Below are 13,730 nucleotides of genomic sequence, written 5' to 3' on the forward strand. Positions count from 1 at the left end.
GTCTTTCCTCTTCCACATGGGGTCCTCTAGCCTCAGGGAATCTTCCCACGTTCACCTTGGCTCCAACAGGGGCTTGGCCTTATCCAGTTGGAGGCCAGTGTGATTGACTCACAGCTCAACTGAACTCTGGTTCAAGCCTCACGGTGTGTTTGCCAAGGGCCTATTTAAATTCATTGGCTCCAATGAAACCTGGCCGATCACATACCATTCAATCAGGCAGGCTACCGCCTGGCTCTAAAAAGCTATTAAAGATTTTTACTAGTGATTTTACTGTGTTGCTATCATGAATTTGGTCTATAAATCCCACCTCTGCATACATCACTGCCTCCATATTGGCAAAGGCAGGTAGATATATAAGCTTTCATAACTGTGAGCTTAGCACAGTGAGTGACTCATCTACACGGCCAAGCCTATCTGTGTGCCCACAGCCTTATAGGTCACTCCAAATAGCATTCAAGCTACTCAGTCTGACAGTGTCGACCAGGGGGATGGTATTCCTGCACCTTCAATATTCGCTTCCATGCCAGAGATTGGTATCCAAGCCATAGACCAATGTGACTCATCTCTCGTGTTCTCCTTTGCTGACAGTTAACACTAAACCATGTCTTCTACCAACACAATTTGTATAGCCCATCCTCGCTTTCTTTCCCTATTAGGTTAAGTACCACCCAGTGATCCTGGGTGAATCTGTCTCCATGTTTAAGCCACAGCCCCGACATTGTACCTTTCAAACTTGGAGGTATAAAAAAATGTCTGACTGTGGCAAATTTCATCCTAAAGTAAGAACACCAAAAGCCTTCTAAACTAGAGACAAAATCTGTCTCCACAGTTCTAAATAAATAAATGCAATAGTAGAAGAGGCCATTTCTAAATCCTGAAAATTTGGGGCCAGAGAGATGGCTCAGCACCCTCCTCTGGCCCCCACAGGCATCAGGCATGCAAAGGGCGCACATACATGCATGCAAGCAAATATTCATATGCAACATGTAAAAACTTAAAGATGCTTTGGAAAAAACCTGAAAACGTACCTTATCACATATCACATTATTCCAATTACATACATTGACAAAAATACTGAGAGCAGTGATAAATGTATATCACAAACATTTACATATGTATACTATGTCACATATATATGTATATATCACATTATTAATATTTTAAGATTATCCGAAGACTTTTTAAGGAAAAACATACTGAACTTAACAGAGAAGAAAAAGAAAAACAGCTCGCTCCGAATCCCCTAGGTTAATTTCTATATTGTCTTTAAGAAGACACTAAGGAAGGAGGGGAGGGTAACTGGACCGCCTGTTGGAAGACTGATTTACCCTAACTGCAGGGTTTTTAAAGGGCTGGCTCCTGCCTCTTTTCTTCTTCTTTAGTTAAGGCTGGATGAGAAGGCTTCGGCTTTATTAAAATAGCAAATGAAGGATAATGGGAAGATTAAGCCACAGAAAAGCAATCACTCACTGAAAAGCCAGCAGGTGAGCCATGTGTCAGCCGGCTCTAAGTGGCCACTAAGGTTGTTGGGCCACTAGTCTTGGGGGTTCTTGTCTTGCCTTCCCTCCAAAAACTGAGTGGGCAGGCAGTGAAGGGCGAACAAACGAGGGAGACTTTTATTGGGCACGAGGGAAAAAGAATAGAGTAGGGAACCAGAAACTCAAGTGGGAAGGCAGGGGTACTCACCAAGCTTCCATGGCCACTGGTACACTGTTCCAAGTGGCTTGTTACTTTATCCAGATTAACTCTGAGTAATCAGTCATTTTAAATGCACGGAGACCAACCCACATGCAGAGTGCACCCGCAGCAAACTCTTGGCTCATCAAACCGCAGCTCCCTGGGTTTAGAGATGAAAAGCCCCTAAGGCATCCTGACACTCTAAGTCAGGTGCAGCCGAGGAGCGATTTTCTTCATGGAGAGTTTCAGCAGAAGACAGTGGTGCCCTGGCTCGAACAGCATTTAATGAAAATCAAAATCGAGCAGAATGATTTTTGTTGGAAGATACTGCCATTCTCAGTGGGTTTTGCTGAATCTCTGAACCCAAGAAATAATAATTTTTAAAAAATACTCTAAAACTAATTAAAAGGTCCCTAAACAAACACACGAAGTCATAAGGGCAAACAGGCTGAAGGTTTTGTTTGATTGTTTGTTTTTTGGGGTTTTGTTTTGTTTTGTTTTTTCATCTGCTAATGGCGAATTCCTGTTTAGTCATTCTGCTTTAGAAAGTACAAATAAGGGCAGGGCAAAAAAGGAAAAGTATAATAATTAGCATTAACTGAAATATTGTTTAAACATATTAAATCAAGTTAGACTGATTTCCCATGAGAAGCATTTTTTTTAATTGCTTACAAATATTTTAGCATTTTCATTCACTCAATTATAATTCCTATGTTTGGGATAAAAGTACACCAAAATCCATCTTGGTGTGAACGGAATATAAACCCAGGCAGAGCAAAATGTAAATGACAGGAAAAGCCCCTATCATTTTAGAAACATAAAGTGATTCCTGGCGTGGACAAAAGGAAATTAAAGTACACCATCTTGGGCCAGAATACTACCCCAAATCCCACATTAATGTCTGCTGTGCCAGCTGAATTCAAATTAACCCAATTTTTACATGTTAATTAAACCAGCTATTTTCTTCTTATTGTATTTTTGCTTCTTAAATAGTAGAGTCTACGAGTGATTCCCAACAGACTTGTTCCAACAACAATGACGTATTCATTTACTTCTATTGTGACCGTACAATACAGTAACTGAGCAGTAATTTTTCACAGTCAATTACATGTGTGGTTCTTTATGCTTAAAGATGCTGAAATAATGTGTACTATAGAGCCATATGCCTGAGTCTCTAGCCTGCCAGAGGCAGTTGCCTGGGTAACACATTTTCTCTCCAGTTCAGCATAACCCTTCATTGAATATCATTAGGTGTCATTAAGTAGCAAACATTAACATGAACTTCAATATAGGATTGCATAGAGTCATTTTACCCTTGTAAACAAGTGATCCATCAGTTACAATAAGTTTAAAATAGATTATGATTTTTCTATATTTAAGAACGTGAAAAAGTACCCACGTGTTGATCTTAAATTGAATTTGCACAAATTTCTGGTCAAACGAAAATTCAGGCTGAGTTTCAGGGACAATACTTCTCATCAACATGGTCACAACACCCCACGTAAACAGAGAAAGATGAGGTGTCTTCAATTTACTCAGTGTTGCAAAAACTATCTAAGTCTCTGATCAAAGTGTTACGTTCTTTTCTAACAGGAATGAGGGAGGTGGTGCACCCACCCACCTCACCAACAAAAGAAATTTAAAAAAGGTGCTTAAAAAGCAAGAGGCATAGAAGTAGGCAGATAGCAGGAGCTGTGCTATGCATCCTTTAAACCACGCTTCTAGATGGACTGAGGCATAACCGACTACCAAAAACTGCATGCAGTACAGGTGTACCACATAGTTTCCCATGCATACGATTCTGAAATCATTAACATAATGAAACTAATTTATGTATCCATCACCTCAGTTATCTCACATAGTTAAACGATTTTAAATACTCAAAATTCTGTGAAGTACCAGGTAGTTTCAATTACAGGAATAACTGGTTTGTGCGGAATGTGCTAGGAAAAATGCCCAACTTAACACAAGTAGCCGTCCTGCATAATATGCAAAAAAAAAGTTACCCTTTGGCACCATGAACAAGCATCTGTGTCTACACAAACAGTGTTTCTTGCTCTGAACTGTCTCAAATTACATATACACCTCTTCCCAGTTGGCCTACCCCTCCCACATCACAGAGTGATGTGGCTTTTGAGACATCACGATTGCACGTAAACTCAGACTCTCAGCCTACCTACAACCACGATTTTCTTCCTCTGTCACTGCATCTTTAGTAAAGAGCTTCCGAAGGTTCGCTGCTGGCTTTAAAGGACACATAGAAAGAGGCTCCCTGGGCGATGCCACTACTCCTTTGTATTTTCTTACCTCTTCAAAGACAGGAAGAAAGCCTCTCACCTCCTAGAAAGCAAGCAGAGGCGTGGGAGGCCGCACAACGCTGTCCAGTAAACTTGGAAACCACTGAACCCAAAAAGCGGCCACAATAAAGGAGTTCCTGCTGGGGGGGAACAGAGGGACTGCACCTGTTACCTCACCCCAATAAGGAAGAAATGCCACACAGAAGGAAGAGCCTTTGCCTCGGGTGACATGTTGCCGCCACAGCTGCTCCAATAAAACTGTACCAAGCATGAGGTGATTAAAATAGGAGCCACGTATTTGATCCAGAGGCAGAAGAAAAACAAACAAACAAACAAAAACTTGACAGTAAGTACATAGTTTGTTTTGCTTTCCATAATCTACTTTGAATGGATGTTCCTACAGAGCAATTAATAAGAAACAAATTGGTGGACAGGTGAGAGGGAGAGACTGGGAGGAGAAGAGAGAAGGGGAAGCTGAAATTGGGATGTAAAGTTAATTAGTTGATTCATTGACGGAAAAAGGAACAAACTGATTACAAAGATAAATACGTCTCTGACCAAAGCACAGTCAAGGAGTATAAGATTCAACCAAGTAAGATGGAGCTGTGGCCACGCCCCCTCTACATAGTTACACAGGACTAGCTATAGCTTTAAGGCAAGCCAAGGCTGAAGTGTATCAACTGTAATGGCTGGGAAGGGTAGCCCAACAACCTACAGAATATTCAGGAAAGAAAAGTGAAATTAAAAGGTGGTTTATGTTTATAAGATTCTGATTAAGTAGTTATTTCTAGAATTTTTATCTAAAGTTCATAATAAAGAAAACATCGCTTCCAGCCCATTCCTAGGTCTCATAAGGATTAACGTTTCATTATAGGAACAAGTGTTGCTTTAAAGTTGGCAGAAAAAGCTTCCTTTCCAACTTGGGCTCGGCAGAATGGCTCCTGCAAAGAAGGGTGGCGAGAAGAAGGGCCGGTCTGCCATCAACAAGGTGGTGACCCGAGAATACACCATCAACATTCACAAGCGCATCCATGGAGTTGGCTTCAAGAAGCGTGCTCCTCGGGCGCTCAAAGAAATTCAGAAATTTGCCATGAAGGAGATGGGGACTCCAGATGTGCACATAGACACCAGGCTCAATAAAGCCGTCTGGGACAGAGGAATAAGGAATGTTCCGTACCGCATCCGAGTACGTTTGTCCGGAAAGCGTAATGAGCATGAGGATTCACCAAACAAGCTCTACACACTGGTAACTTACGTGCCTGTTACCACATTCAAAAATCTACAGACGGTCAATGTGGATGAGAACTAACTGCTGAATGTCAAACAGAGTTACAGAACTGCACCCAAAAAAATAAAAAATAAAAATAAAAACAGTTGGCAGAAAGCTGGACCCACAAAAGTGACTCTTCCATAGGAAGCTATGCTTATTATTCAAAGAATCTCAACAAAATGTTCTGAGACTCTCCTGTGATAACAGGGGTCACCCTGAGATGTAGATTTCATTTAAAATCACTGCAAGGGTTTAGTAGGACTGTCTTAAACTTGGGTCTATTAAAGTTTCCATTTTCTTTCAATCAATGAAGGCCAAAGACCAGGTAACAGAAGGAACTGTTGGCCCACCCGCCCTGTGTGCTCAGCCCAGCCCCTCACTCCCTAAGCATCTGTCTCCAAGCCCAGTTTCTAACAATCTCATGACACCACCACACCTTCGCCCAGGCCAGGACTACAGCACTGAGCAGGCCTGCAAGAGCAGCCCTAAAAGCGGCTGCCAGTGCTTTCTCCTGCCTTTGGAAAGAAAATTAAGCTACTCGGTCTGAAGCCCCTTTCTCTAGATAAAAAGACTACAGAAGAGAAACCTTGGCCTTTTTATCCCTTTTTTCCCCTTCCTGAAGTTAGTGACTCTTCACTTCCTGTCTTAAAAATAAATAAATAAAATACTGAATCGTGCAAATGCCAGATCAGAAATCTTGGATTACATTTTCAGCCAGCTCTCGGGTTCTTTCGAGGCTTGGCTAGTTTGCTTCTGGAGTTAAAAAAGAAAATCTATTGCTTTAAATGAATCTAAAAATTAATAGCCCAAACCATGATGGGCATGAGGAGACATAGCTGCATTCACTGCTCTAGAAGGCAGGAACTGAGCAAATATAAACCACAGATGAAGATCAGCAGGGATGTGACAGGGACAGTCGGGACTAAATAGCTTCAACGTGCTTCCAAGTCAGGTCCCTTGCAGGGGTGCTGGGAACAGGATAGGAGCCTCAAAAGAACTATAGTCCAGTGGAGATAAGTGGACTGAAGATCCAAACATGGTATTGAGTATTTAAGATGTGACACAGGAAAAAGCCCAGAAAGTATGAGTGAACTAGGGAGATGGAGAAAAACCAGAAAAGGAGTCTGAGATAGAACAGGCTGCAAGACTGAAGGAAAGTCGGCGAGCAAGATTTGGAGAGCAAAGAAACAAAGTGTTACAAAGTGTTACAAGAAGGTGTGATGGATCGCCCAGGCCAACCTGCGGGCTAATATTATCGTTGGAGTCTGCGGTGCTGACTTAAAAAGGGCAAATTCAGTCCAGCAGCGAGGGAAACCTGTGGCGTGCAGCTGAAGAATGAACCAGCAGGGAAATTAACTGCAAGCACCAGAACAGACACCTCTGTAGCTGAGGGTTACAGAAGGAGAAGCCAGGCGGAAGCTGGCGGGAAGAGGGTGTAATGGGAAAAGATGTTCTTCACATTGGAGAAAGGCTGTAAGGATCATGGGGAAGGAACCCGATAATCAGGGAGGCGTAGAAGACGTAGTCATAACAGGAACTGGAGAAGGAGGAAGGGAATGGGATCACTGGGTCAGCTAAGGTGGAAGCTAACAGAACACTCACAGACGTCATTCCCCTGGGTAACAACATCAAGCATCCAAAGAGCAGGATGTAGCACAATCTTCTCAGTGACAAAATAGGCTCCGAGTGTAGGCCATTTGCCTAAGGTCTTAAGAGACCTAGTGAAATGTCTTAAGAGACCTAGTAAAAGGCAAATGCTGTGTCAGTCACTCTTACTTCCTTCCACTATGCAATGCTTTTCTGGTGAGAAAGATCCATCATGCCTTGCAGCAGGAGTTATCAGAAGTTACATGTACACGCATGCACACATGTGTTACAATAACAAAGAAACGAAACATCAAAGCAGCCCTAAGAAGTATTTGGTGCACAAACAGGGGCACACAGGAGAAACTCTGAAGGGTAACTCAGTACATGGCATGTTGTATCCCATTCTCTCAACTGTTTTATATGTCAGCTTAATTAGGATATGGGGAGCCCAGGGGAAACAATGCTTTGAGGTGTATCTAATGATAAGGCTGGCATTTTCCTAGATGGACTTGCTCCCAATATGGCAGGCATTATCCAATCACCATGGGCTTGAAAGGAACAAACACTTAAGAGCAAAGAAGATCGTGGTCTCTTAGCTGAGCACTTGAACTGGAACATGGACACACCCCAGATGGAAAGCTACATTATGTGTGTGCATGTGTGTGTGTGTGTGTGTGTGTGTGTGTGTGTGTGTGTATGCACGTGTGTGTGTGTGTGTGTGTATTTTCAAGTGTATCATCTGTATACAAGTGCTCATACCTGGGTTAAAGTCAGAGGATGTTGGGTGTCCTCAATCCTTCACACTTTTGAGGCAGGGTCTCTCTCTAAACCTAGAGCTTAGACTGACATTCATGGAGACTAGGTGGCCAGCACGTCTCAGAAATCTTGTCTCTGCCTTCCCAACATTGGGATTACAGACATTGCACCATATACAGCTTTTTACATGGATACGGGATCCAGTACTCAGTGCGGCCCTTGTGCCTGTTCACAGATCTCTTAGGCCCCCCCAGTCTCAGAAGATGACTACCACACCACTGGCTTTCCTCAGGCTCCAGCCAGCACACGGGTGACACAGTGGGACAGCTCAGGCACCATAACTAAGAGTAGAGTAAAACTATACCTACTGACTCTTTCTTTGGAGAACATAATACACACTCAATATAAAACGCTGTGTATAAAGCACACTTTCCAGCGTGTGTGTCTGCGGGAGTGGGATGGAGAAAGAGCATTTATTAGCTGTCTGTTCTGTTTAAGAAGCCAGCATGAACATGACTGCTAGTATCAATTCACTTATCAAGGAAGAGAAGTATTCTGTGGCAAGAGAAACTAAAGGCTAAAGGAGAAAGAGTGACTCCAGAGAGGAAGGTACCCAGCAGAGAACAGACGTAGGTCAGGCTGCCCCACAGACATTCCTTCTGTGTCACAGTCTGGACTTTGGGACCATGTGTTTTACACATGCAAAATGCAATTAAGTCCAAAGTCCCACCCCACAAAGAAAAAAGAAAGAAAAGAATGCCTAAAAATTGAAAACAAACTGAAACAAATGAACCTAACCACCTATCAAGTCAGTGGCAAAACCACACAGAGCAAGGGAGTATTTCAAATGCTCTAGAATGCAAGGCTTTAATTGTGTATATTTCATGGAATACGGTATAAGCACAAACAGCTGAGAAGAAATCTTTATCTTCATTGAATATCTAACTATTAGAAGCAACACAGGTGTTATTACTTTGAACATGTGCATAATACAAAGATGTGGTTCCGTGAATGTTGCCAGCAACCAGGATTTTCAATGAAAAAGAGACAGGCAGAAAAGCAGAGAGATTAAAAACTACTTTGAACTTAGTGTATCACTTTAATTTATCTGTTAGAAATATTAATGTGAACTGAAAACTCACCTCCATCCACTCACTGAAAAGGTCGTAAGTCATTCAAAGTTCATGGCAACCTATTTCCAGGGTGTGCAACTGCTCATGAAAAAGATTAAGAGGCTAGGCCAAGGCATGTGCCCCTAAAATCCCAACACTTGGGAGGCTGAGGCAGGAAGAGCTTTTGTTCTTGCTTTTTTCCTCCCCACTCAAAACTGATAACCCTAAAACGTTTATATCAGATTGCACTCAAGTCTCATCCCCGCCGTTTTACTAAAGCCTGACTTGCAGAGTTTATTCTGGGAAGTGACTCATGGACCAGAGGGAAAGTTAATAAGCATTAAATCCCCTAGTGGTTTCTATCTTTTGTGCTGCTGTGGCACTGGGCCATCTATAAACAGCGGATTTGCACTTCCAGGGCTGACAGCTGGTGACAGGAGGAGGTGGTGGTGGGCAGGGGGCCTCCAGATCAAGGGCCTGGGGCATGTTAAGGGATTCTTGCTGTGTTCTAGAATACAAAACACAGCATTCCACCAACAAGGACAGGAAGGCCAGTCTCATTTGATTTAAAAAAAAAAAACAAACAAACAAAAACCCAAAACAACACAAAAGCACCCACCTTCCTACGCTAGCTGGCATCAGTAGCTTACTCCAGAGACCTCCATGCTTCAAGAGCCCACAACTCAACACTGTCACCAGTGTATACATTTCCAACACATGGGCTTTGGGGGACACATGCCAACCAGGGCAGTTTTGTGTCAGGAACTCCTCACAGCTTCTGTGCAGGTCATTTAGTGGAGCAACGGTCACAACCTGTCCTAATACTGACATTGGCAGAGAAACAGATCCGTGACTAGCTTTATGTCACAGAGGTTACATTTGATTTCCTTTCCTTTATAATTTAGTATTGCGATTCCAGTATGTGTGGCCCAGAGGAATGTCCACAGCGCATCTCGGCTCTCGGCACCCTCCTCGTTTCTAACACCTCACCCACCTCAGTTCCCCACTGCACCCATCTTTTTAGGGGCCAGGCCAGCACGACTCCAACTCCACTCCAACCCAAATCCTCAAAAATGTTAATATATTTACCCTTCAGTTCAAAATAGTTGCAATCCATTATTGATTCTTTAAAACTCAGACACTTCCCACACCACAGCTCTCCGAGTCACGATGATGTCACTTCTGCTAGGATCTCTTTCTCCCCCTTTGTGGCTGCCCAATCCATGGTCAGGACTAGGATTTTAGCATTACCAATACCTCCTTTTTCCCCCCCCTCCATCTTTATTAACTTGAGTATTTCTTATTTACATTTCAATTGTTATTCCCTTTCCCAGTCTCCTGGCCAACATCCCCCTAGCCCCCCCTCCCCTTCTATATGGGTGTTCCCCTCCCCATCCTACCCCCATTGCCACCCTCCCCCCAACAATCTAGTTCACTGGGGGTTCAGTCTTAGCAGGACCCAGGGCTTCCCCTTCCACTGGTGCTCTTACTAGGATATTCATTGCTACCTATGGGGTCAGAGTCCAGGGTCAATCCATGTATAGTCTTTAGGTAGTGGCTTAGTCCCTGGAAGCTCTGGTTGCTTGGCATTGTTGTACATATGGAGTCTCGAGCCCCTTCAAGCTCTTCCAGTTCTTTCTCTGATTCCTTCAACGGGGGGCCTGTTCTCAGTTCAGTGGTTTGCTGCAGGCATTCACCTCTGTGTTTGCTGTATTCTGGCTATGTCTCTCAGGAGAGATCTACATCCGGTTCCTGTCGGCCTGCATTTCTTTGCTTCATCCATCTTGTCTAATTGGGTGGCTGTATATGTATGGGCCACATGTGGGGCAGGCTCTGAATGGGTGTTCCTTCACCTCCTTATTCTCAGTGTTGTGCTTCTTGCTTGGCAAGCACTGTGTTTTCCTTTTCTTGCTCTCTCTGTTGGTGCCCCAACTTCAGCAGCTTCCATCCACACTGAACAATGAGTGTCATTAATGGAACCTACACTGTGGTATCCTCTCTAAGTTCTGACCCCCACCAGCCACTTTGCCCCTACAGAAAACAAATCTAACTGGGAGTGTTTGCTTAGAATCCAAAAGGCCCTGTGTTCCATGTTCAGTACTAGCTCTCCCCTCATCCCCCCCAAAAAACCCCAGAAAATATGTACTACACTAAAATGCTCCCTGAATGTCCCATACGTCTAAGAAATATCCTGTACTCTAGATTCTTTACAGCAAAGACCTCAAGCCCTGCTATGCCTAAACCCATGCAGGGCTGTGTGAGGAGCTGTCCGAGGAGCTGTCCTCACAGATGTGAGGAGCTGTCCGAGGAGCTGTCCTCACATATGTGAGGAGCTGTCCTCACATACTCCATTACAAGATGGCACCGGCATCCGACAGAACGCACCTAGTAAAAAGGGCAATACGCAGGCGCCTGGTAACTTCCCTACTCAAAGGGACACGTACGCTTTGGTACGTCATCTGGCATAATTGGCAGCGACCAGTCAGAGAGTGACACGTCCTAGGCGAGGATAGTTTCCTATATAAGGGACGGTTATTCCTCACTCGGCGTCTCCGCATTGTAAGCTTATGCTCTCCCTCTCAAGACGCATTAAAGCTTTTCTGCAGTAGGATCCTGTGTGTGCCGCGTCGTTCCTGCTGGCGAGACGTAGCGCGGGACAGGGCTGGAACAGCTGAACTTTAAGGAAAGCATACAGCACTACTGTGTTGCTGGAAGGTGGAATATTTCCCACAGGCACATGTGTTTAAACACTTGGTCATCAGCTGGGGTAGGGGACTGTCCTGGAAGGTCGTGGAACCTTTGGGATCCAGACTGACTACCTAGCTTGAGTCACTGGAGGATATCTTGAAGGTGGCATACACTTCTGAGCTTCTCCCATTTTTCTGCAGGCTGATCCATCAACTTGTGGACGAGCTGTGCCTCGAGCTCCTGCCACCACAGATAGCACTCAGAGATGTTCAGCTACTTTATCCTCCCTGCCAAATAGATGTCATCTCCTAAACCAAACTGAAGTAAGTCCTTCCTTCTGTCTTCCTTCCTGTCAGAAGTAAGCTGCTTCTGTCTCAGTGATGAAAAGGATAGACAGTCGGTACACTCACTGGTCTCAGTACATACACTCACTGGTCTGAGTACATACACTAGCTGGTCTGAGTACATACACTAGCTGGTCTCAGTACATAACACTGACTGGTCTCAGTACATACACTCACTGGTCTCAGTACATACACTAACTGGTCTGAGTACATACAATAGCTGGTCTCAGTACATAACACTGACTGGTCTCAGTACATACACTCACTGGTCTTCTCAGTTCATATACTCACTGTCTCAGGTTAAGTTTTATGATAGTCCCAGCTGGGCCCTCAGATGTGTTCTGCCCAGTCTTGCTGCTCCGTTATCCACTCATCCTAGTCAAGATGATTCTAGTGTGTCATTCTCTCCATAAACAGCCAACACTTCAACCTACACCTCTCACTCATGGATTTCCAGGACCAAAAAAGAAAAAAAAAAAAAAGTCAATGAAATCACAAGGAAACTTCTTTCTAAATCCGCCCATCAGGTCTCCAGTACAGCCCTCTAGTCTCTACCTTCCTTTCCACCTTTTCCCCCTAGGGCAGCAATCATCAAATCTATCCTGGGACAACTTAGTCACCTAGAAATTACTTAGGCCCCACAAAGCTTTTATTTATAAGGATCATATCTACTATAATATTAGAAATTAAAACTGAGAAGTTTTAAGTATATATTACTCCATTAGGGAAATCCAAAAAGTGTTCATATAATAAAATATACTTTATATATAATTTGTTTGAAAGATATCAATGTTTTTCAACAAAAGATTTAGTGAAAAAGTATATTTATATCTGAAAATTCTTTTAACAACTCAGTAGAAAACCACAGCACTCAATCTATGGAGAGAGGCTGTTTTGAGGAATGTGAAAGACTACAGGCTCACATGGATTCTCAAGAAGAAAAGAGAGTGGGGTTTAAACCTGGGATGTTATACTTTACTATAACACCAGCGTCAACAAGCGGGAGTTCCAGGGATTGGTTGAAGCTGTGTGGACCTTTCTCCACTGTTACTTTAAAACCTCGTGTGTGCTGCGCTGCTCGAGTAGGTCCTTTATGCATCTGGGGTGCTCTTACAGCAGGTCTTGCGCAACTGAAAATGCTGTCCCCTGAAGTTATGTAGATCCTCCAAACATGGGAGTTGTCTCATTACCACATTTGAAAAGCTACTTTCATTAACGTTATTGCCAATAAGATTAGGGAAATCTTTAATATCCTGAATCTGTCACATGAAAATAACTTATTTTAAATAATTCATTCTTGGGGTAAAAAAAATCCTATAATAATATAATTCAGCTATTAACTAAACTGATGATTTTCTCTCAACTATCAAAGTATAAGTAAGTTCTTATGTGTCCTTCGCACTTAGTCACCCAGTGAATGTTCATGAATTTAAGAAGTCGGTAGCTTTTGTACTTCATGAACCTCCTGAAGCAAAACCGTTTTTGTTGTTGTTACTGTGTGGTAAGAAGACAATGACAACTCACTGGCTTGGCATCCGCCTTACTTCACATTCAGACTACTAAACAAGAGAAGCACTTTGCTCACAATTCTGCAAGATTAAGGGACGCCTGTCGATTCAGTTTCTAGTAGAGACCTGTTCCACACAGACAGTCGGTACCTTCTGTTTTCTTCACATGGTGGGAGGAGTGGTCAGGTTCCTGCAAGTCTTTTTTATAAGATCACTAGCCCAGTCCAGGAGCCATAGCCCTGGTGACTTAGCCACTTCTCCCGAAGCCCCACCTCTTAATATCATAGCTGTTAGGGTCAGGTGTCAGCAGGAATCTGGGGACACCAAGGACTGGTGGCAAAACTAACAGTTTCACCATCTTCAGTCTTAGAGACACCTGCTCCAACCTCACAGCTGTAATTAGAATGTGCTGCACTTCCACATCTGTGCTCGAGCAGTTTGACCTCCCCGGCTCCTGAAAAGGTCACTGGGCTTCCAGGGGTCCACTGACT

General features: G+C 43.5%; 1 protein-coding gene and 1 pseudogene across 5 annotated transcripts in view; one reads left to right on the forward strand and one right to left on the reverse strand.

Annotated features, from left to right (window-relative positions):
• Slc25a13 (solute carrier family 25 member 13) overlaps positions 1–13,730 on the reverse strand; it is a 182,653-nt gene that overhangs the window by 125,635 nt on the left and 43,288 nt on the right. The window lies entirely within an intron of this gene.
• Rpl31l14 (ribosomal protein L31 like 14) lies at positions 4,885–5,936 on the forward strand (annotated as a pseudogene). Its single transcript, XR_015685939.1, has one exon. The product of XR_015685939.1 is annotated as a ribosomal protein L31 like 14 (transcript).

This window comes from Rattus norvegicus, chromosome 4 (assembly GCF_021556685.1).
Source record: "Rattus norvegicus strain SHRSP/BbbUtx chromosome 4, alternate assembly SHRSP_T2T, whole genome shotgun sequence".
In the NCBI taxonomy this organism is placed as follows: Eukaryota; Metazoa; Chordata; class Mammalia; order Rodentia; family Muridae; genus Rattus; species Rattus norvegicus.